The 26,153-nt window shown below is 34.4% G+C and overlaps 1 long non-coding RNA gene across 1 annotated transcript in view; it reads left to right on the forward strand.

The window, feature by feature from the left end:
• LOC109548378 (uncharacterized) overlaps window positions 1-26,153 on the forward strand; it is a 172,051-nt gene that overhangs the window by 102,433 nt on the left and 43,465 nt on the right. The window contains exon 2 of the long non-coding RNA XR_002174459.1: window positions 14,566-14,712. This is a non-coding gene — a long non-coding RNA (uncharacterized lncRNA). The remainder of the gene's footprint in view (window positions 1-14,565; window positions 14,713-26,153) is intronic.

Consider the following 26,153-nt stretch of genomic DNA (forward strand, 5'->3'; position numbering starts at 1 on the left):
CATTATTCTAAAGATATTATGTAATTATATACAAATAATACAATTATAATTGAAGTAATCAAAGAAGAGGAAGGAATGGATGGTCAGAAAGTGAGCTGAGAAATATGGAAACACTGAAATAGTTAAATTTGTACTGTAAACCGACTTGTTTTCTTTAAGTTTTTCAATTAACTTTTAAATACATTTTTTTCTATTGTAAAAGTAATATGCATTTAATTTAGAAATTTCTTATAAGGTAGACAATGAAGCAAATTAAAAAAAACACTCATAATCTCACCCAACCCATCGATCTTAACACATATGTATATTGACTTTTGAAATATGCATGCTTAGGAAGAATACCACAGCAATATTTAAAACCCCACAACACTTATAATACCCCAAAATTTCAGTAATGTTTACTAAGTGTGTAGTTAAATTTGATGTAGCCAAACAGTAAACTACAAGGCAACTATTAAAGGGATATTTTAAAAGCATATATGGCACTATGGCAAGATCCAGATAATAAATGCACATTATGCTTCCAGTGTCATACATTTATATCTATATTTATATTTCTATCTATATCTGTGTATTATTGATCTACCTATCTATGACTAAAAAGTCAACACAGAACAGATAATAACTTACTAGAAGTAAAAGGGCATGCTTTCAACCAAAAATTCAGAGAATGAATAAAAAGGAAAGATTATCACTGTTGGTTGAGATTTGAATTAGTAGTCTGGGAAATCAAGTAGAAGAACGTCTCAAAACAGAGCAAAAATATAAAGAGACAAAAATCATGACGTGGAAGAAAAGAAGCAAGAAGAATAGATACAGAAGACATAACATATGAATAATAGAGGTTTCAGAAGGAGAAAAAAGATGGAGGAGAGACAATAATTAAACAAATGAAGAAGAAAATTTCCCTGGTGTGAAGAAACATTTGAGTCTGCAAATTAAAATTGTTCAATGAATTCCAGGCAGGATTGGTGGAATCCAATCCAATCCAATAACAGACCTGGGTATATCCTGGCAAAAATCCTGAACTCTCAAGATTAAAGAAAAATCCTCTTGTCTGCCATACAGAAGGCTGAAGTTATATACCAAAAAACCTATAATTTTTCATCAGTGACACCAGATATTACAAGAGAATATAGTATTGATTCTTGAAAGAAACAGACAAATCCAAGAATCTTCTTCCCAGGTAAGATAGCTTTCACTTGGCAATGAAATATTGGAGAATATATAAGACTTCATAAACTATATTAGCCTCATATTTAATATTCAAGCAAAAATTCCTAGCAAACAAATAGATCAGTGATCTCAGTGCAAGGAAGAGGAGAAACAATTTACTAGTGAGTGGTGGGTAAGGGTGGTAACTAATTATATTTAATCAGTCCTAGTTATAGTTTCTTAAAGGAGAAGATACAAACTGCTGTAAAGGAAGTAAAAGTACTAAACAATTACAGCAAAACCTGCTGAATGGGGATGGAGTGGAAGAGGAAGTAAAGTACTTCACATAGTTTCCTCTCTTTGTAGGGATGTGAGGAAGTAGAAGTATTTTCAAAGTCTTATTTTCTTATTTTTTTCTACGGGAAGAAAAGAGTGTAAGGAGAGAGTTGGTATTGATATATTGTTGGTGGTTTTTATACAGTGGCTGAAGATGTATATTTTGTCAGGAGTGCTAGTTAAAGAAATATAATCACCATTGGAAAGCAATCAAGCCAAATCTGTTAGTAGTTATAGCAAGTATGAATGGGTGACGTTTGTATTGAATGGAGGGTCCTACCTGACTTCCTGTGTTATCTGCATTTCTATTAAAAAAGGGGGAGAAAATAAAATTCTAATTCTAATTCATATTCACTCAGAAATCTTGGGAAGCTATTCTAATTGAGGTCTTAAAGAAAGAATATTTGTTAAGACATTTCTTAGAGCTTTCTGTCCCTTACTTCTCTTAAAAATCCTGCTAAAAACAAATTATTTCTTTACCATCCCCTATACACGATCTAAATAAAAATAGAAAATTCACGAACAAGATATGGTAACTTTCCTTTCAAAAATGAAGTCCTAAGCAAGGATCTCACTCTTCCTATAGAAAACGATCACCAGTGTCCCTTCCTGTATAGAAATAAAAGAAAGCTCTTGTTTCATCATTTTCACAATAAAGACAATGAAAAAAAAATTCTAATAAGGAACTTTAATATGTTTGACCAAAGTATAAATGTTTCCGTAGATTCCATTTAATTAAATAATTACTGATTCAACAAAGTTTTATTGAATGACAGTTATGTGCATAGCACTGTGATTGTTTCGGAAACAGAGATAAAGGATATGATCCTTCTCCTTAAGAAATGTACACATACACACAAACACACATACACACACGCACACTAACACACTATAATCCTGTAAAATAGGTGCTAGAAACAATGGTGACTAAATGCAAGCTTTTTAATAAGTAGGTTAGAAAAGTCTTCAGAGAAGAAGAACCACTTTGAGAAGAGCTTGAAGGATGAGGAGGAATATTCCCTGGAGTCTACAATGGGAAGAGCATCTGTGAAACCACAGAAGTAGGAATCAGCTTGAGGACATTGAACTTTACTGCATTGTGTACAGAGGTGATATAGGGTTAAAAGGGAAGACCTAAGTGAGATGCTATAGGGGAGGTAGAGGCTTGGCTCCAGCCTGCCTGTGGGTCACGCTGCAGGTTTGCACTTTCTTCTGTAAGCAATGGAGAGCGATTGATAAGCATTAATCAAGTTCTTCCTTATTTAGACCTGTGTCTTAGTCCCAGATTCCAATTGTGGATAAACTATTGTGGTATTTTCAGATCTGAACATTAAGATCACTCTTTTTAGTAGTTAGTATTGGTTTTAACCAAAGTAAAGTAATGAATTAAACTCAGAAATCTGAATTGTAGAGTTTGATATTTGTTCTAATAAAAAGTTTTCAAAAGATATAATGCACATTCTAGTAGCAGTGGACTCTTAATTTGTATAAGCCTCTCTCACTTCTGGAAATAATGCCAAGAGGAAGGAAAACATCTATGATGTAGTTTATTTTTTCAGTCTAAGACCCACTTATTTACGTATTGAAATGTCTCCAAAATCAGGATGTGTCTTCCAATCAATATCAGTTTACAACTTTAATCTCAGATTTTTTTCCCCGTTTTTCGGCACTAAGAATGCATCCTCTCAGATTTAGCGGAGTTGCTGTATCTGGTGAGCAGCCTTGATGTATTTAGCCTCTACAGTTAGGAGCGAAGTTTTCACTCAAGTGTAGTCTCTAAAATTTGGTTAGTTAGTGTAGAGTCCACTGTTAACAACTCTACAGGTCTAATTTCTTATATTTTTTCAAACAGAATAATTGTGTATTATTCACATGTGCTAGCTAAAAATTCAGAAAGACTCTTACATTTTTATATTAGATAAATTTAAGAGAAAAACATAAAATTGAATCAAAACATAATTCTTAAAGTTGAATGTGGGGGGCTTCCCTGTTGGTGCAGTGGTTAAGAATCCGCCTGCCAATGCAGGGAACACGGGTTCAAGCCCTGGTCTGGGAAGATCCCACATGCCGCAGAGTAACTAAGCCCATGCGCCACCACTACTGAGCCTGTGCTCTAGAGCCCGTGAGCCACAACTGCTGAGCCCGCGTGCCACAACTACTGAAGCCCGCACGCCTAGAGCCCGTGCTCCACAACATGAGAAGCCACTGCAATGAGAAGCCTGCGCACTGCAATGAAAGAGTTGCCCCTGCTCACCGCAACTAGAGAAAGCCTGCACACAGCAATGAAGACCCAACACAGCCAAAAATAAATAAATAAATTTATTAAAAAAAAATTGATTGTGGGAATAAGACTACATGAGGGGGAAATGTATAAGTAAATATGATATTTTAACCCAATATACAGAATTTTGGGTTTTATTCTGGTAAGTTTCTATAATATATAATGAATCTAAAATGTTCAAAGCACTGTTACCTGCTGGGTGCAAGAAATATAATAAATCATTGCAAAATTGCAAGTTATTAATATCTTTTACTTGAAAAATTTCACTGCATATTCATACCTCATGAATTGATAATGATTCCTCAGCTTGCAAATGTCTCACTTTTTGTGTAAAGTCTGTTTGTCAGAACGGTTAGAAAATGAGAAGCAATATGAAAAAACTAGTTTAAATATTTCAGTAGAATTAAAATAAGCCCAAAGCTAACATTTATGTTTATGTGCACAAAAATCATTGTTGTTTGAGGGTTTTTACAACTTTTTTCTTCTTTTGAAAACACATATTGGCTGACATATCAAGATATATATTTTATAAAATATCTGATTATTCTATTTGATGTCCTGAAAGCTTTAAAGTTTGCCTTTTTTCTTTAACTTACATCTCTTTTAAAGAAAATAACTGTGATCCTCCTATCGCTGTAGGGAAAGTGTCAGTGAAGTGCAAATCTGAACTTCTGAAAATGTTTTTTTACCCATAAAGCATTTTGTCATAAGTGATTCCCTCCACAGAGTTCATAAAAGGGGACAGAAACCACAGAAGGGATTATAGATTAGTAAAATATTATTTGCTATCTGTATATGTGTTCAACATTGAATCATTCTATACCTAGACTATCAATGTTGTTTTATTCCATAACAAATCAGTGACGAGGCAATGACTCTCTTCAAAGAAGCCTTGAGACCTAAGAATCACATAATTTTGGACCTAAGAGACTCCCTCACCATAAGACTGCCCTCCTACTAATATACAGTGAAAACATCTTTTAAATTGGTTTAAGTAGAAATACAAGATAATCAGTATACACCGTGGAGCCAGGAATGTAAAAGATGCTCAGTAATTATTTGTATAATTAGATAATTTATATAATTAGATAATTTATTAACTCCTGTTTGAAATTATCTCTAGCATGTTCTAGCTTATCATAATAATCACAAGAAAAAGAACCATGATAATGAGTGTTTTCACTACAAGTTTTTTTTTAAAGCAAATAAAATATAATTAACTATAACGTAACATCAATTTTATACTTTAATTTACCTGACCAATGTCTACAACTCTTCTGGATTTTTAAATGCATGATACAATGTAGATCATAGTATGTTAAGAGGAGAGAGAGAGAGAGAGAGAATTTTTTTAAGATTAAAAGGACAGAGTAGATATGGCAGGAACACTGTTGATTTCCTATCTGTTATCTGCTCCCTCTGTTTCTTCCTTTTTATTGGAACATTAGTTCTAGCTTTATAATACTTGGCTATAATAAATATCTAATTCAGGTATTTATGTGTTGACTGTGTGTTTCAGATTAGGGTTGATGATTGGGCTAAATGCGTTATTTTCAAACTTTAGCATGCATTGGATTCACCAGGGGGACTTGCTAAGATACAGATTGCTGGGTCCTACCCTCAGTGTTTCCTAATTCAGTTCATCAGAAGTGGGGTCTGAGAACTTCCATTTTCAACTAGTTCCCAAAAAGGTGCTGAAGAGAATATAATTTAAGAACCACTAGTCTAAGTCAATAATAGTAATTCCTAGTGCTACACAGATAGATAGTAGAAATCTGAATATTCACATATACTGTTTGATGACCATTGTCCATTCTAATTAGTAATGTCCTGTTCTAATTGGTAGGTGACCAATCTACACTGGTTGTTAAACTGGCTCTGTGTCTGGTACTTGGTCATTTCAGTCTCCTCTTTGAGATCTTGCCTTTTCTTTCTGTTTCATAACTTTGCTCCCCATTCATTTTTTTCATTCATAGTAATAACTAAAACAGCTACCCCCTGTTTTATCGCATCTTTACCAGCACTTAGACCCAGGAACATATTTAGTATTTCTTATTTATTTCAGCCTTGTCCTTTAAGATTATGACCTTTCTTTTTAAAAAACCTCTTCTTAATCTTCTTTCCTCTGATATTTTTACTATTCTCACATCACTCCTGGCCTAAGAGTTGTTCCAATATATATGTTTAAAACCAATCCAGTTACCATTTGAATACCTAAGCAAATCTGTTTGATAGAAACTGAGGTTTCCAAAACAGGTCTATGTAATTGCTTTATTCATGTTTTAGTGTACAATAACTTCATTAAGCTATTTCCTTCCTCAAAGAAGACCAAGTACTGTATTCTCCATATCAGGTCTTCATAATGGGGTATGTGAACTCCACTCTGAGTGCCCATAAACTGCATTAACCCGCTGTGGACGATCCCGTGTTAACTGAACTAATTTAGGTGAAAACCTAAATAAAGCAACCCACATGCCTGCTGTAAACTATTTTTTTTTATAATGACTAGTTTCATAAGTAATTCTCTAAACAGAAGGGATTGAGAAGGACATTTACTAAGCCATCACTTTTGCCAAACTGTATTTAATAGTGTTTTAAATACAACACATTTAAATACCCTTTAAATTTCATCTTTGTTTAGTGGAGTCAGGCAAGAAATTCACTCATAGAAATTTGGAAAGATACTTTCACTTCAAAGAAATGCATACAAAAATGTATGCTTTTCTTTCATGTGGTCTTATAGTAGTTCTCTCGAAAAACATAGACAATTTGTTTTTTGGGTTTTTTTAATTCAAAGTCACAAAAATTATAATCATCCTCATCAGTTCACTCAGTCCCATGTAATTAATTTTTTTTCATCTTGATCTTTTGTTAGCACTTTTATGAATTCATCAGTTTTCCATTAGAGTTCTGAAAATGCTTATTCATTCAGTTCAGCAGTATACTGAGTTACCAGAAACCAGTACTTGTCAGTTTTTTCCATGAATTCCTTGAAGATGAAACCCTTGTACAGGAACATTTTTGCAAAAGCATCAGAGTACACCCAGAACTGTCTGTAAATGACAAAAGACTTAAAAATGACCACGGTGAAAGATTTGATGAAAGTTCATAATAATACAGTTGACAAGGAAATTTAGTTACTTCTGAGATATCCCTTTTAAAATAATAACTAGAATTATGACTTATAACATTATACCAGAATATATAAGATTTTTAGGAATTTCATGTAATGTCTGAAACATTTATATTAACATATTTCCATACAAATAACCCAAAGAAAGTTTAGTATTAGTTTTTTGTTTTGTTATGTTTTTTTTAATTTTTGAATTTTATTTTATTTTTTTATACAGCAGGTTCTTATTAGTCATCAATTATATACACATCAGTGTATACATGTCAATCCCAACCGCCCAATTCATCACACCACTATCCCCACCACCCCCCGCCACTTTCCCCCCTTGGTGTCCAGACATTTCTTCTCTACATCGGTGTCTCAACTTCTGCTCTACAAACCGGTTCATCTGTACCACTTTTCTAGTTTCCACATACATGCGTTAATATACGATATTTGTTTTTCTCTTTCTGACTTACTTCACTCTGTATGACAGTCTCTAGATCCATCCACGTCTCTGCAAATGACCCAATTTCGTACCTTTTCATGGCTGAGTGATATTCCATTGTATATATGTACCACATCTTCTTTATCCATTCATCTGTCAATGAGCATTTAGGTTGCTTCCATGCCCTGGCTATTGTAAATAGTGCTGCAGTGAACATTGGGATGCATGTGTCTTTTTGAATTATGGTTTTCTCTGGGTATATGCCCAGTAGTGGGATTACTAGATCATATGGTAATTCTATTTATAGTTTTTTAAGGAAGCTCCATACTGTTCTCCATAGTGGCTGTGTCAATTTACATTCCCACCAACAGTGCAAGAGGGTTCCCTTTTCTCCACACCCTCTCCAGCATTTGTTGTTTGTAGATTTTCAGATGATGCCCATTCTAACTGGTGTAAGGTGATACCTCATTTCAGTTTTGATTTGCATTTCTCTAATAATTAGTGATGTTGAGCAGCTTTTCATGTGCTTCTTGGCCATCTGTATGTCTTCTTTGGAGAAATGTCTATTTAGGTCTTCTGCCCATTTTTGGATTGGGGTGCTTGTTTTTTTAATATTGTGCTGCATGAGCTGTTTATATATTTTGTAGATTAATCCATTGTCCGTTGATTCGTTTGCAAATATTTTCTCCCATTCTGAGGGTTGTCTTTTTGTCTTGTTTATAGTTTCTTTGCTATGCAAAAGTTTTGAAGTTTCATTAGGTCCCATTTGTTTATTTTTGTTTTTATTTCCATTACTCTAGGAGGTGGATCAAAACAGATCTTGCTGTGATTTATGTCAAAGAGTGTTCTTCCTATGTTTTCCTCTAAGAGTTTTATAGTGTCCAGTCTTACATTTTGGTCTCTAATCCATTTTGAGTTTATTTTTGTGTATGGTGTTAGGGAGTGTTCTAATTTCATTCTTTTACATGTAGCTGTCCAGTTTTCCCAGCATCACTTATTTGGTATCAGGGTGATGGTGGCCTCTAGAATGAGTTTGAGAGTGTTCCTTCCTCTGCAATTTTTTGGAAGAGTTTGAGAAGGATGGGTGTTAGCTAGTCCTTAAATGTTTGATAAAATTCACCTGTGAAGCCATCTGGTCCTGGACTTTTGTTTGTTGGAAGATTTTTAGTCACAGTTTCAATTTCATTACTTGTGATTTGTCTGTTCATATTTTCTGTTTCTTCCTGGTTCAGTCTTAGAAGGTTATACTTTTCTAAGAATTTATCCATTTCTTCCAGGTTGTCCATTTTATTGGCATAGAGTTGCTTGTAGTAGTCTCTTAGGATGCTTTGTATTTCTGCAGTGTCCGTTGTAACTTCTCCTTTTTCATTTCTGATTTTATTGATTTGAGTCCTCTCCCTCTTTTTCTTGATGGATCTGGCTAATGGTTTATCAATTTTGTTTATCTTCTCAAAGAACCAGCGTTTAGTTTTATTGATCTTTGCTATTGTTTTTCTTGTTTCTATTTCATTTATTTCTGCTCTGATCTTTATGATTTCTTCCCTTCTGCTAACTTTCGGTTTTGTTTGTTCTTCTTTCTCTAGTTCCTTTAGGAGTAAGGTTAGATTGTTTACTTGAGTTTCTTTTTGTTTCTTGAGGTAGGCTTGTATAGCTATAAACTTCCCTCTTAGAACTGCTTTTGCTGCATCCCATAGGTTTTGGATCGTCGTGTGTTCATTGTCATTTGTCTCTAGATACTTTTTGATTTCCTCTTTGATTTCTTCAGTGATCTCTTGGTTATTTACTAACGTATTGTTTAGCCTCCATGTGTTTGTGCTTTTTACGTTTTTTTCCCCTCTAATTCATTTCTAATCTCATAGTGTTGTGGTCAGAAAAGATGCTTGATATGATTTCAATTTTCTTAAATTTTCTGTGGCTTGATTTGTGACCCAAGATGTGATCTATCCTGGAGAATGTTCCATGCACACTTGAGAAGAAAGTGTAATCTGCTGTTTTGGGATGGAATGTCCTAAAAATATCAAATAAATCTATCTGGTCTATTGTTTCATTTAAAGCTTCTGTTTCCTTATTTATTTTCATTTTGGATGATCTGTCTACTGGTGTGAGTGAGGTGTTGAAGTCCCCCACTATTATTGTGTTACTGTCAATTTCCTCTTTTACAGCTGTTAGCGTTTGCCTTATGTATTGAGGTGCTCCTATGTTGGGTGCATATATATTTATAATTGTTTTATCTTCTTCTTGGATTGATCCCTTGATCATTATGTAGTGTCCTTCCTTGTCTCTTGTAACATTCTTTATTTTAAAGTCTATTTTATCTGATATGAGTATTGCTACTCCAGCTTTCTTTTGATTTCCATTTGCATGGAATATCTTTTTCCATCCCCTCACTTTCAGTCTGTATGTGTCCCTAGGTCTGAAGTGGCTCTCTTGTAGACAGCATATATATGGGTCTTGTTCCATTCAGCAAGCCTGTGTCTTTTGGTTGGAGCATTTAATCCTTTCACATTCTAGGTAATTATCGATATGTATGTTCTTATGACCATTTTCGTAGTTGTTTTGGGTTTCTTTTTGTAGGTCCTTTTCTTCTCTTGTGTTTCCCACTTAGAGAAGTTCCTTTAGCATTTGTTGTAGAGTTGGTTTGGTGGTGCTGACTTCTCTTAGCTTTTGCTTGTCTGTAAAGCTTTTGATTTCTCCATCGAATCTGAATGAGATCCTTGCCAGGTAGCGTAATCTTGGTTGTAGGTTCTTCCCTTTCATCACTTTAAGTATATCATGCCACTCCCTTCTGGCTTGTAGACTTTCTGCTGAGAAATCAGCTGTTAACCTTATGGGAGTTCCCTTGTATGTTATTTGTCATTTTTCCCTTGCTGCTTTCAATAATTTTTCTTTGTCTTTAATTTTTGCCAGTTTGATTACTATGTGTCTTGGCGTGTTTCTCCTTGGGTTTATCCTGTATGGGACTCACTGCACTTCCTGGGCTTGGGTGGCTATTTCCTTTCCCATGTTAGGGAAGTTTTTGACTATAATCTCTTCAAATATTTTCTCGGGTCCTTTCTCTCTCTCTTCTTCTTCTGGGACCCCTATAATGTGAATGTTGGTGTGTTTAATGTTTTTCCAGAGATCTCTTAGGCTGTCTTCATTTCTTTTCATTCTTTTTTTCTTTATTCTGTTCTGCAGCAGTGAACTCCCCCATTCTGTCTTCCAGGTCACTTATCCGTTCTTCTGCCTCAGTTATTCTGCTATTGATTCCTTCTAGTGTAGTTTTCATTTCAGTTATTGAATTGTTCATCTCTTTTGTTTGTTCTTTAATTCTTCTAGGCCTTTGTTAAATATTTCTTGCATCTTCTTGATCTTTGCCTCTATTCTTTTTCCGAGGTCCTTGATCATCTTCACCATCATTATTCTGAATTCTTTTTCTGGAAGGTTGCCTATCTCCCCTTCATTTAATTGTTTTTCTGAGGTTTTATCTTGTTCCTTCATGTGGTACATAGCCCTCTGCCTTTTTATCTTGTCTGTTTTCCTGTGAATGTGGTTTTTGTTCCACAGGCTGCAGGATTGTAGTTCTTCTTGCTTCTGCTGTCTGCCCTCTGGTGGATGAGGCTATCTAAGAGGCTTGTGTAGGTTTCCTGATGGGAGGGACTGGTGGTGGTAGAGCTGACTGTCGCCTAAACTTTGATGTCTATTTGTTATTTTGGTCACCAAGGGCCAGTCTGTGTATTTCTCAAGGTCGTAGAGAAAGACCAAGTTGCTATGGTTTTAGAACACTAATACACTCTTTTTTTTCTGTTCTGAATTTAGAACTATTTAAGTAGCAATTTCTAGGAGGCAAATAGAATTCAGCATGTCAGCTTTAATACTGATACAGCTGATTGCAGAGCATATCTTTATATCTACAGTAAAAAGAACTTGCTAACACCATGTATTTCTCTGCAGTCTAAATCCTAGAACTTCAAACCCAAAGCACTAGCCACGAATTGTCTCATACCTGGAATGGAAGACAGAAAGAGAATGGATGTTATAAGTTATATGGGGAATCTAAAAAATAAAACAAATGAATGAATATAACAAAGCAAATACAGAGGCACAGGTATAGAGAATAAACTAGTGGTTACCAAAAGGGAGAGGAAAGCAGAGAGGGGTAAGATAAGGGTAGTGTACTAAGAGGTACAAACTACTAAGTATAAAAGGAACAAGCTACATTTATTGTATGTATTGTACAGCACAGGGAATATAGCCAATATTTTATAATAACTATAAATAGAGTATAACCTTTAAAAAATTTGAATCACTTTGTTGTATACCTGAAACTAGTATAATATTGTAAATCAAATATACCTTAATAAAAAATAAAGATGGGCATTACCTAATACTGGCAAGGATACAGATCTGGCATTCTCACACTTTGATGGGGGCCATGTAAAATTGTACAACTACTTTGGAATAACTAGGTGATTTGTTATAAATTTAATACACTGTAAATATACAAAGCAGTCATTCCATTCCCATTATTTACCTAAGGGAAAGGGTAACCCATACCCAAAAAAGACTCAAAGAAAGTTCTTAGCAGCAGGAACTGGAACAGCTCACTGCTCATCAACTCATGAATGATAAACAATCTAGTGTCTGATTACAGTAAAAGGAACAGAATATAGATACACACTGTCTCCTGAAACTCATTACTACCATGCTGAGCAAAAGAAGGCAGACCCAAAAATGTTCATATGGCATGTGGCTCCACTGGTGTGGGTTTCTAAAACCTGAAAATCGAAACTGTTGCAACAGGCAGCAGATTGGTTGTCATCTGTAGATGCGCAAGGGATGATTGATTGCAAAGAAGCATGGGAGAACCTTCTGGAAGTGTTCTACATCCTGGTAAAGGTGGTGGATGCCCAAATATGTACATGTATGATTTCATTGAATTATATACTAAACTGGTAGATTGTATTGTATGTAAATTATACCTCTATAAAGCTGATTTTTTGTTTAAAAAAAGTAGAAGCCAACTAGTAAAGTTAGAAAATTTTACTTTTTGCCAAAGTAAACATATTTTAGATAACATATATTGCTTTGATTGGTATTTTGGTATTTTGATAAAATATATACCAGTTAGGGTTTTCACCTCCTTCCTTTTACCTCCTTCCCTCCCTTCCTTCCCATTTTTCCCTTGTTCCTTCATATCTTTAAACATTTCTTTCACCTGTAATTTAAAATTGTGTATGTCAAAGTTTATCCCTGGTTGTAACACCTTTCTATTTAGACAGATCCTCATGATTGATCTGCCTGTATTGTTCAATAGCCTCACTTATATTGCTGAAAACATAGTCAACATAGTCTCTACATTAAAATCTTAATAGTCATCATAGTTGTATCAATTACTGTATTATCTTTAAGCAGATTGGGCTATTTGAAGGTTACCATGCATACATAAATATATTCTCCAGGTTTTATAATAGTACATTATTCAGTTGAAAAGTTTTTCTACCACTTCAAAGATTTCTTGAACTTTTGCCATCATTATTATGTGGTTGTGGTTGTCCCTACAATGACCTTTTAGATATCATTGCTTGGAGAACATGCTATTTCACTGCAACAGCGTTTTTGAATACTAGACCTTAAAAGTCAATACTGTTCTTTCTGTGACCTCCTTTCCACATAGTAATGTGACACATGGGAAACATACATTGAGAAATGAGGATCTCTGTTGAACATCAGAACAAAAAGAACTCAGTCCATCTTAGTGATCTTCAAATTGAGAGACAATTTTACACTTTAACATGATTGAGCATAGAAACATTTTAGACCTGGAGTGCAGTAAGCAATATTACAAATGGGTTGGGAAGGAGGATAAAAAGACTTATGAACACATTTATAAATTAAATTGAGAATGGTAATATCCCCAGCCTCGAGACATTTTGGCTAAGCAATGCTGTCTAATTGAAAATATGAAAGGAAAAAATAATTTACCCTCTTCTCAGTCTATTAAAACCCCAGGGGCAACTTGCTTTGTAAAGCAGATCAAAGCACTTTTACAAACAGATGTAGCTTGATCAAAGTCAACATAAATGATTTGGATTAATGCTCACCATAGATAAAATAACAAGCAAATGTGTTCTTTGCTTTTTTAGTTTTTCATAATGTTAGCTTATTTTAATCTTATCTGTATAAGTAAATATAATCAATTTATCTTGCCAAGTGGATACTATTTTTGTTGATTATTGTAGATCCAGGCTTGTTATGAGTTCACATTAAATAATGTATATGAGAAGGGTTTTGGAAAATAGAAAGCATTATACAAATGAAAGTGATTATTATGATTGTAATCATCTTAAATAGTGAGAGTAACTGCTGTGAACATCTTAAAATATGCTTCCAACTAGGATAATCAGTCTTCTGTCAGTTGCATTTATTTTATGAGTACACATGCAGCATTCCATATTATACCAACTGGTGAGGTAGAAAGGAAGGAAAATATATGATCTGTGTGTTTTGGAAAACTTCACAATTTAAAGGGGGCACATGATAATCTTGAGTGAATGAAAGATAACATATGCACATCAAATACCAAGCATATAAATTATGACAAGATTAATACAGAGTATCTACTCCTGCGGAACAGTAAGGCAAACAAATACAACCAAATAACCAATAAAATAGGCTGTGGGGAGTAATATATACTTGTACAAAGCACATGTGGCACATAGGTTGGACAGCTTAGCACAGTGGTAGCAATTTAGCAGACCATAATCCCAAATTTGATTGAAAAATGTGTTTTATTTAACCAATGCAGTGTTACACTTTTCTTCCATCCCTCCGTCCCTCCTTCCTTTGCTTCCTTCCTTTCTTCTGACAGAAGATGCATAAGCCCTTTATACCGAAAATTGTAAATCTGTATTATGGATTACAAATAAAGCCTTCAATAAATAAAATGTACACTGTTAGCTCTGAGATTTAATTTTACCATACTTCAAAGCTGAGAAATTAACCTGTTAGTGTTTCATAGATTCTGAGCTAGAAAAAAGAAACATTAGTACTCACCACTAAGGAAGCAGCATTCGTATTGCCATATTTGCTTTAGTCCTCTTGTCTGCGATCCCCCAAGGCTACAGGGTTATGTGGTGGGACCATGTTGATGCCTGCACATGCAGTGGGCTGGATTATAGGTGAGTTTGGGGAATCCACTGCTTTCATAGCAAGTAGTAAGCAAGCCTGTTTTTGTTTGTTTTTGTTTTTCAGTTGAGTGGAAGGATTATCTCATTTCTCAAACTTACCAGCTACATAAACAACACTGAGATGTGTCCTGTTCCAGTCCGCTAGAGAGCAGTCACCTCAGCAAGATTTGTAGGAGGAACACAAATTCAGAAGAACTGTCTCTCCCAACAGGTACTATGTTCCATAATTAGTATGTATAAATATGATTTTATATATATAAAGGTACACAGAAATCATAGAAATACATTAATTCTCTCCAAATGAATTTATGAGTTTACTGCAAGTCTGATCAAAATCTCAACAAGGATATGAGGATATGAAAAGATATACATGGCTGGAGGGAATGTGTATTGACAAAATTGTTATGGATTTTTATTGAGTTATATCTAGTAAAATTGATGACAGTCATGTTGTATGATTCAGAATTTCTTTTAAAAATGTGTCTACCTTAGTGGAACTCTTCTATATGTACATAAGGATGCTCATGGCATGATGCTTTTGCAGTATTGTTTATCTTGGAAAAAATACTAAATGCTTATCAATATGAGAATGGATAAATAAATTAACTAGCAATTAAAATAAATTAGTTAGATCCAGTGGAATAATACTCAAAACCTACTGTGCAGTAAAATAAGTTAAGAAGAATAGATGCCATATATGCAACTTTTAAATATTGAACAATATTATTTATTATTTATGAATACAAAATAGTAGACATTTGATACCATATGCAGCAAAAATATACTACAATTTGAGGATACTTACTACCTTTAGATAAAGAGGAAAATGGGTGCATACAGTAGAGTGGAAAGCTTTAACTGTTTATGAAATGTTTTATTTCTTTAAAATAAGATTTGAAGCAACTACAGCAAAATGTTAACAGTTGTTAAATCTGGATGGTGGGAATATGGGTATCTATCACAATATTGTTTCTGACTATATGCTTAAAACACTTCAATATTAAAATTTAAAAAAACTGCAAAGGGCTTCCCTGGTGGCGCAGTGGTTGAGAGTCCGCCTGCCGATGCAGGGGACATGGATTCGTGCCCCGGTCCAGGAAGATCCCACATGCCGCAGAGCGGCCGGGCCTGTGAGCCATGGCCGCTGAGCCTGCGCGTCTGGAGCCTGTGCTCCACAACAGGAGAGGCCACAACAGTGAGAGGCCCGTGTATCACAAAAAAATAAAAAATAAAATAAAAAAAACCCTGCAAAATATTAGTACTTCGCCTGCCTGCCTGCCTCTCTGAGTAAATGAATGCATATAGAAATATTAAGAATTTTATTCAGCAACTACACTTACAAGATAATAGAGTGATTAGTTTTGAGCATGAGCCATGTTCTCATGTTCATTTAAAATTTAATTATAATCACTGAAAAATAGAATATTATACAACAGTTTAAAGACAATATTTTCCTAGAAGCAAAAGAATGAGGATAAGCAAGACAAGCTCTGCTTGGAAGGTTATTTGAAGTAGGGATTAAGTATTCTGACCCCAAACAATGACAGTCTTAATATTGAAAGCTTTGCAATGAGAAGCAAAATAATTTCTAGGAGATGTTCAAACTGTGATTTTATATTTTAACATCAGCCTGTATTGGTGGCGTGTATGCTTTTACAGTTTCTGAGTCACTATACTGTTCACCTCTAATGTATTTATAAAACTCAGTCAATTGTTTATAAATTTACCTAATCCTTTGGAGGCCCTTGTACATTTAAAGGTTTCAACATTGTTTTCTCTGTTTATTTAATGCTATATATTCACATCTGTTTCATTTCATTTTATGAAGTTATTTTATGTTTTGAAAAGTATTAAGCACTTATTACATAATAAACTTCAAACTCCAAAATAAACAAAGAAACAACAACAGCCATATTCCATAACACAAAAAACAACCATTATTAACATTTGGCTTCTTTTAGTACTTTTATATGCATACCTTTATTTTTAACATAATTGCAACCATAACATATATAAATCACTCTTCACGCTTCTGACATTTATTTTGAGATTTATTCCCAGAAGATAGAATTTAGCACTTAAACTTAGTTTTAAGAGTTTTTTTTTCTTTTTTCTTTTTTGTGGGGGAATTTGGATCACAGTGGTAAAAACTACAGAAAAGTTTGATTTAGAAAATGGCCTGATTATTTATATATGCTTAGAGATTCCGGAAATTTTTTTGCGTGTACTAAGGAAGTACTGAAGCTGGGGTTTTTCTCTGATTTTAAGGCTGGGTGATGAAGGCAGGTTGGACCTAGGCAAAGCAGGGGAAGGCTTTTGTAGGTGTTCATCTCTGCCCTTTCAGTTCTCTTGGAAGAGGTGCTTAGGAATAAGAGTGGTTAAAAAAATGGAAGAAAATATCACAGAAATTGACTTTTAAGCTTAATTTCAGATTTAACTTGGAGGAAAATTTTGTATACCCTGAGAGACCAGAACATTTTTTCCTTGCCAAATACTGTGTAAGTGGTGAAAGTGTCTATTTTGCACAAGCTGCCAAAAAGAGAGTGAAGTTTCATACTCTACATGAGTAATTGTAGAACACTATGACAAGGACATCTATATTCTAAGGATTCCCGGTCTCGATTTGATCTGTAGTATCCCTAAGTCTGATAAGTTTGTAGTTTTATTTTCTACATACGTTTGCTTTAAGAAAATTAAAAATTTTGTGGAACAAAGTCGAGTGAATCAGTCAATGCAATAATAAGCCTCAATATATTGATTAAAAACAACGTAACACTCAATTCCCCACTATGCTAAATCTCTGTGAGTTGTTTTAAGGTGCTCTGGCAGTGAGTGACTAGTTGAGTTGCAGAAAATTTTAGGAAAAATACATATTTAATTTATATGGGCTAGGATTGCATGGTACGTGAATCAGTCCACATGCATCTGTTCTTTCGCTTCTATGCAAAAAACCTTTGTTCATCATCTCACTTGCTTAAAAAATATAATTTTGGGGACGTCCCTGGTGGCGCAGTGGTTAAGAATCCACCTGCCAATGCAGGGTACACGGGTTCGAGCCCTGGTCTGGGAAGATCCCACATGCAGCGGAGCAACTAAGCCCATGCGCCACAACCACTGAGCCTGCGCTCTAGAGCCCGCGAGACACAACTGCTGAGCCCGTGTGCCACAACTACTGAAGCCTGCACGCCTAGAGCCCGTGCTCTGCAACAAGAGAAGCCACAGCAGTGAGAAGCCCGCGCACCGCAACGAAGAGTAGCCCCTGCTCGCTGCAACTAGAGGAAGCCCATGCACAGCAATGAAGACCCAACACAGCCATAAATAAATTAATTAATTAAATATATATATAATTTTATTTTTGCTAAATGATACCTAATCGAGAAAAAAAGAAGGCTGATATACATATTAGCAAAACACTACCCCAAACATAAAACAATCAAAAATATTCAATTGGGGGCTTCCCTGGTGGCGCAGTGGTTGAGAGTCCACCTACCGATGCAGGGGACACGGGTTCGTGCCCCGGTCCGGGAAGATCCCACATGCCACGGAGCGGCTGGGCCCGTGAGCCATGGCCACTGAGCCTGCGCGTCCGGAGCCTGTGCTCCGCAACGGGAGAGGCCACAACAGTGAGAGGCCCGCGTACCACCAAAATAAATAAATAAATAAATAAAATATTTAAAAAAAAATACTCAATTGGAATTTTCCATTCCTCACTTGTTAAGGTTAATGAAGTTTTACTTTAACATACATTAATGTAGTTTGTATGTGTGTGTGTGTGTGATGTTTTGACATAGTATTCTGTTGATGGTCTATACCTGCACTGTTATTAAATGCAGTATCCACTAGACACATGTGGCTACTGAACATTTGAAATGTCATTAGTCCAAATTGAGGTGAATGTAAAATACATGTTAGACTTTAGATGAATTCATATGTAAAAAAGTCTCATCAATTTTTTATATTGATTACATGTTAAATGATAATATTTTGGCTATATTTGTTTAAATACATTTAATTTGATCTTTTAACTTTTCAAAAGTGGCTTCTAGAAAATTTAAATTGTATGGCTTTAAACTTTAAATGCACATTTATGGAAAACACTATATTTCTGTTATTCTGGAACACAAGTAACAATTACAAGAATACTCAAAACACATGACAGTATTTTCTTATTTTTTTGAATAGAGGACTCTAAAAATATTTAGATCTATGTGGAAAATGAAAGATCACTTTAATTCTGAATTAATTTTGTAACATTCCTGCCAGGACATATACAACATATAAGTGTTAAACTTATCAATAGTAACTAAGAGATGCTGCAACAAATTCCAGGAACTTGCGTTTATACACCTTGTGATTTTTATTTCAATTTACCCTCAGAGTTTATGGTATATTCTTTTCCATGTCCATGTTGACAGGTTCTACCTGTGTTTGAGGAAGATGATTTGTATTTTAAATTATAAATATGGATGCCAAATTTTCATCTTATAGCTGATAATGTCTAATTTATAGGAGATATAATATATGAGCCAAACCAGTCTTTTAAATAAATTCCAGAAATATACAGATTCTCCCAGTCCAGGTACAGAGGTGCTGGATCCAGGCAGAACTCCCTCTGCACAACAGCCCTCCTAAAAACCCCTCCTAAAATCTCAAAGCACAGAGGAGCAGGGAGAATTCACTCTCTGCTAGCAAGAGGACAAAAGCAGGTAGTGCCAGGACAGCCATGCCTAGTTAGTTTTCCCCAATTTAACTACTGGTTAATCTACTTTCTCTTTTCAAAAGAGTGAATACAGGAACAGAGTCAGTGAAGAAGTATATTCCTTCTATCAACCCATAAAATGGGAAAAATATTTTTCCTTAGTATTGATTACTATCATTTAATATATCTTTACAGATCTCATAATATTACTGCCAACTATGTATTTATACAATCCTTACAACTCTTTTATTTCTGTAGTTGTTTTATTTCCATCTAGAAGATAAAAGAATAGAGTCTCTGAGAGTTCAAACAACTTGCCCAGCATTATGTAGCCAGAAAGTGGAAGATGCTTTTACTACACTGCTGTTCTGTCTATTGCATCTCCAGTGAAATTAAACACGATCTCTCAAGAATTCTACAAATGTTGAGTACAAGTTTTTTCAATGAAATGTATCAGGATGGTGATTGCAATTATTAAAAACAAAATGAAGAAAAACAGACATTTTTTCTCCCTGTGGTTCTGAGTTTATAGTTGTAAAGAGAAGTTCAAAAATTTTTGAACATTTGTTACATTTCTAAGAGTTGATGCAAAATTTACCAGAACAATTACTTTGAAAAACGATACTACTCATTTTAATGCTGAAATACAATGTCTTTCTTAAAAAATTAAAACCTTACATTTTCTATAATTTCTTATAGTTGAACTTAATATTTTTATTATTTTTACTAGCTAGTTCTACATATGGGTCATTGTCATGACTATGATTTCAAACATGGAATTGAATACTTATATAGCAAAGCAAAATGATTTATAATAAATTATTTTTTATTTAAGAATGACAACATAGACAATTTGAAGTTAAAGGAATTTCCAGCTTCTCTCCTGATCTGTTGAATCTTTGGAATGTTCTTTGAAAGTTATCTTGTAATCTCTGAAATTTAATCCAAAATTTTCCACTCTGTCTTTTTCCCAGAAGTCTAATTGAAGAAGCTATATTTAAAACATATAGGATTTTTGTTTGTTTTGATTGTTTTCTGTTTGTTAGGCTATTTTACTTCCTATGTTGCAGAACTATGTGATTTCAACAGCCTTATTATTTTAATTTATGTGTCCTTATAAGTTAAAAAAAGTTGCATATTATTTACACAGTCTCTTGGAACTTATGTTGTAGTTCTAAGACACATCCTTTATTTCAATGGAATTTTTGCTTGATTAAGTACTATAGAACCATTCCTATTAATATCACTCTACAATTAGGTCATAGAATAGTAGGTTTTTTTTTTTTTTACATGAGTATAAAGGCTTACATTTCCAACACCTTTGTTATATCAAAGAACCTATTTGGCACTTGTTTCTTTTCATTTCATACTATTATTGATGTATAATTTCATGATGGAAGATTCCTAATGCATTTGTTGATAAATAGGAGACCAGCTTTGCTCTCTATAGGATTACTGTGTTTTATCTTTTCTTCATTAAATTGTCAAGGCTGCTATCCTCAATCACAAGTACATCCTGTACTTTAATGTACAACAATGATTAGTGATATAAAAGTGCACTGGAGAGCATTTCAATTTTTGAACTTCCTGGTTTTAGGTTTCAGTTAATTATACTGCAGTTGATGTGCATGTAGGGATGTCATTGATCTCCATCTCCCAAATGCCTCATTTACTGTCTGATATTAGACAAGGCATTCAGGGTGGTATGTTAACTCTCCAGGCAAAAGCAACACTATTGAGTGAATTATAATAGAGATGTTATTATATTTGGCTTTTCTTTATTATGGCAAGCTTCAGAGATTATGGCGGGACCCTATATTCTTGGCCAATTATTCTCTTAATGTATGCCATGGCCAGACTCATGATATCATAGTTACAAAACAGAATGAGAGCTTCTACTTACACAACCTTATTGTATAGAGGCATATATTGTAGTCCAGAAAGATTAAAGATAAAGATTTTGTGACATCATAAAGATAATGACATATCTGGGGATAAGAAGAAATGAGACCTTACCTTCAAAACATGATTTTGGGAGAATCCAGGCTTTTTCAACTTACTGGCTGTTTAATATCTGACAAGTTTTATAACCTGTCTGGTCCCAATTTATTCATTTGCTCTGTGTTGAAAATGACTACTTCATAGGTTCGTGTGAAAGAAAATGACAGATATACAGTAATTGTTGAATTTCCTTCCTTTACTTTTATTGTTTTAGAGAAACCCACCATAAGATCTTAAAAATTACTCTAATTATGGTCTATTGGAAATACTATCTTTATGATTATAGGTTAGCAAATTTTATTTAAAATCATCCTTTTTAATTAAAGAGTTATTTTAAAAAACATTTCATTCTTGGTGGTTGGGCAGAAGGAGGAGCAGTAAGGCTCCTGTAGAGAAAGTTGGTTTCAGTCTCACTGAATTAGAAATAAACTGAAGCTAGAAATATCTCAGCTTTTGTATTTCCTTGAGTGGAGGATTCTTCACAACTTTTTCCTTCTTTCCATTGCATTTCCATGAAACAGAGTGAAAATAAGTGCCTCTTCTCTATTTAGTCTTGCATTCACAGGGTCCTGGGATCCTGTTATTGTTGTGTTTTTTTCCCCCACTGAGAAAAAACTTTGTCCTGTATATGATATTGGCAAGATACTTCAGAGATGTCAGAATTGAATCGCTTGATTGTTGACCTGGATTGCTGTTAAAGTTTAGGAAATAGAATGTAATTGTCCAAATCATTTATTTGAAACAGAACTTTGAATCTATGGGTATCCCAAAATTAAAATGTTATATGTGTCAAAGCATATCCATTTCTATCCTTTAAGAAGAAAAGCTGATATTTTAAAGTGTCAGACAAAAACAGTTAACCTCACTGTAGGCCTGTGGGTTGTTGAGACAAAATATAGTTTGAGGCACCATAACCTTAGGAAGAGGATTGCCCAAGAACAGTGTGCCAGTAGAACCCTTGCAACTAAGAAGAAAAGGGGTGATGCCATGTTCTTTAAAATATGTTAAACCTTTTAGAAAATGTATTTGACGTAAAAGGTTATAATTATTGACTAGTCATGAATATATACCTTTTTGTTTTAGAAAATAATTATGGGCAAACTGTTTATCTGGAATAGAAATTCATTAATGATAGGTTAGTTTTGAAATATGAATAATTAAATTTATTAGGATAGCATTAGAAAACAGTAACTTATGATCCCCAATGGATTATTTGCGTAACAGCAGCAAAATTGCTTAATAATAATTCATATTTTTATAACTCTTATGAGGTGGCTGTATAGTAATTAATGGCTAACCAAACATTGTCATATCATCTTCAAACCATCTTTTTGAATTGATATTACAGTTATCCTCATTTCATAGATAAAGTCACTGAGGATCAGAAAAATTAAATTACTTTTCCGAGGCTACTTAAATCAAAACTTGAACCCGGTTTTTTACTTCCAAGTCTTTAGTTTTACATTACACCTTAACACCGTGAATGGGAAATGCTATTATAATGTGGAGAGAGAAGTAAATTGAGAATTAAAAACCTAGATTTTAGCCCTGAATTTACTATCCTCCTGTCTTTATCATTAACTCAGTGTTGAACTAAGATAAGAACTTCTGAGGGCTTCCCTGGTGGCGCAGTGGTTGGGAGTCCGCCTGCCGATGCAGGGGACGAGGGTTCGTGCCTCGGTCCGGGAGGATCCCACATGCCGTAGAGCGGCTGGGTCCGTGAGCCATGGCCGCTGACCCTGCGCGTCCGGAGCCCGTGCTCCGCGGCGAGAGAGGCCGCAGAGGTGAGAGGCCCGCGTACCGCAAAAAAAAAAAAAAAAAAAAAAAAAAAAAAAAAAAAAAGAGCTTCTGAATTTACATGGAAAAGAAAACTGAAGCCTTTGTACTCACATGGTATATTATAAGAGCCTAGTAACTATAAATCAAGGAAAATAAAAAGATTATTTGAAACAAATGAACTATATTTGGAAAATTTTGAAAGAAATGTAGCTGAGCAGTACAGAAAAAGCCATATTGGAGATCAAAGGAACAACTACTTTTTAAGTTATATTCAGATGACCAAAGCGATTATTTTCCCAGTTTTATTTTTCCACCATATTTTCTCCAGAAAATAGAAATTCACTTTTTTTGGTTCATATTTCTTAATTATCTTCCTTCTCAGTGTTTTCAATTCCCTATTTCTTCTTCGGACCTGGATCTTTCCAGATACTCAGCTAGACTGCCTATAAAGAGATGGAAATTTTTTAGCTGCAGAATCAACAGCAAGGTCATGTCTAGAATCAAGGCTCTGTTTGTATGTTGGTAACAACTTTTGGTGATGAATATTGCCATACGGAGCACGGCAGGCCCTTGTGAGATCCTGGGTCACCTATTTGCTTGGGCACATATATTAAATTTTTTTCTCTGTCTTCACGACTCACTGGGTGATCCGAGGGCTTTCTGAGTGTCCTCCCATTACTTTCTGCTCAGCGTGTGGTCTGCCGACCAGCAGCACTGGCATATCTTTGTCAATGGCTTGTTAAAAATGTAGACTCTTAAGACCCTGAGACTTACCGAGTCAGAACAATATTCTCAGATGGTTCCCATTCACATTAAAGTTTGAGAACTACTCTTTGCTGTTCATTATCTCAAAGATAGACATTCTTTCATTATATCTTCTTGGACCCTTTCTTCTAAGTTCTGCATGTCCTTATTATATGGATATTATTTTTGAAAATATGTGTTTAGTGCCTATGCATAGTTGTTGTTCTGATGGGTATTGCAGAATGTAGAGTGGGTTGGAGAGAGAGCTGATATTTTCAAGCATGGACTGTGATGTTTGATATTGACTCCCACTTTACAGATTAGAAAACTGAGGGTCAGAGAAATAAAATAATCTATTCACAGTCATAGGCTGGCTAGTTGTACAGTTAATACTAAGTTTTCTGCACGGAAGTTAGAGACTGGAATAGACACATATAAGGAAGTGTCCGTATATGCTAAACAAAATTGTCCATCTTGCATGTTCCAAGTAATTCCTGCAGATGCAGATAGGCCATGAAAGAGTTGCTTTTTAGAGGGAAGGCTTTACTGTCAATGTAACCTCCTATTCATTCACTCTTTGCATTTTTCTGAGCACAATAGAATTTTATCCAGTGTATTTTTGGGGTGCTGAATGTTATGCAGCTAAACTCTGTGAAGTTAAAAATTTATGGATTACAAATTTTATATAATAGGAATTGAAAAGTTTGAATTCAAATGTCTTGTGATTTTAGGCAATTTCATTATAATCCTACAGATGAACTTTTTAAAGATTTGGTAAACACCAGATTCTAAAAAGTGAAGTGTCTTCAATTTTTGAATGAGAATTTCATCAACTTTTCCTGGCTAAATGTAAATGATTTAATCTAGGTAGCCTATGTAAATCTGAAAGCTGTTTGCTAAAAGAAAAGAAAAAAAATTTTAAAGGTTTCAGTGGAAGGAAAAAAATGGATGTATTTTGAAGCTAAGTTAAAATGAAATTGACTCAAAGTTTTCAATCTTCTCTTTATTCAAATCTAGCCAAAGAAAATTCTGAATCTTAGCTAAAGCAAAAATATTTATAATGAAAGGAAACCTAAGTTAATTTGCTCAACTTGAAAATCAGCTTTCTGAATGAGAGTTGTATATATGAAAGAGTCACCAAGCAGTGCAGTACGGATGTCAGCAGTATTTCAAAGTAAGGAGTAAGTAACTGAATCCTGTAAGCCTGACAGGAGATCAGTACACAATGGCTAGTAGAACTTCTTGCTTTAAAATATAATTCAGACTCCTTTCTACGTCGAAAGAGAAATCCCATCTTCTGTCTCCACACCTTTAAAAACTATGTTCTAAAATTCTTCCTCTTTCATTCATACCTCCCATCTGACTTCTCTGTATCAACCAACTCCAATTCTACACATTCATAAAGTGCCATCTCAGATGCCATAGATACCATGATTGATGCATTTTCCCCCCAGTGTATTCAAAACAATCTCCTCTGAGGGTCCATAGCTACTTCTGTGTTATGCAAAATTAAAACACATTGATGGTCAATACCAAATTAAATTTTGTGGCATACATGTATGTTCCCCTTTCTATATCCTTGAAAGCAAAGAACTTTTCTGGTCAATCTTTGAACATCCTACATTATCCAAAATATTTCTTCACGATAATATGTTTTCAGTAAATGTTTGTTGTGTTGAATTTGCACTAAAATATGTAAGGCTATTCAAATGTTTTAATATGAGGTTAGTATGCTTAGGAGCTAATCAATTTAGAGAGAGGTAGAACAAGATGACCTGGGAAATGAAGCAGAAAACTGTACAGACATAGATGTCATGAGGAGTGAAAATAGTTTCCTAGTTGCTAATTTGTAGAAGACAGGCAATTAGCTGGACTGTTGCTAAAATCATCTCTTTTGTGTATATGTAAATGGTTGAATTTATGATATTGTTGTGTTTCCCAGTCCTGAAAATGACTATAAATAATTGAACTGTGGCAACTCCATTGTCACAGCTCTTGAAAACTATTGAAATTACATCTTCTGCTCTGAAAGATTCTAAATCTTTCTTGACCAGAATTTTGAGGCAGTTTTTATTTGCAAAGCACAAGCATGATTACTACCAACCAATATATATGTTATTATACAAGTTCCCTAATGACTAAATTAATACCGTCTAAAATCTCTTGCTTTTTGATCCCATCATAAAAGCAGATAATTTCAAACATCATTGTTTATTTTTTACTTTATGGACTATAAAACATTGGTTATGCTATATATCTTAAAGGGATTTCTTCTCTGACCTTTCTATTTTGAGATCTTCTCACTAAAAGAATTTTAACCTTATATTTTGAAAGGGAGGTAACAAATAGGCATTACATTTTCCAGTGAAGAATCCATTATATTTATTTAATGCTTTTTAAACAGAGAAGAAGTTATGACAGCTTAAAAA

Source organism: Tursiops truncatus, chromosome 7 (genome assembly GCF_011762595.2).
Source record: "Tursiops truncatus isolate mTurTru1 chromosome 7, mTurTru1.mat.Y, whole genome shotgun sequence".
Classification (NCBI taxonomy): Eukaryota; Metazoa; Chordata; class Mammalia; order Artiodactyla; family Delphinidae; genus Tursiops; species Tursiops truncatus.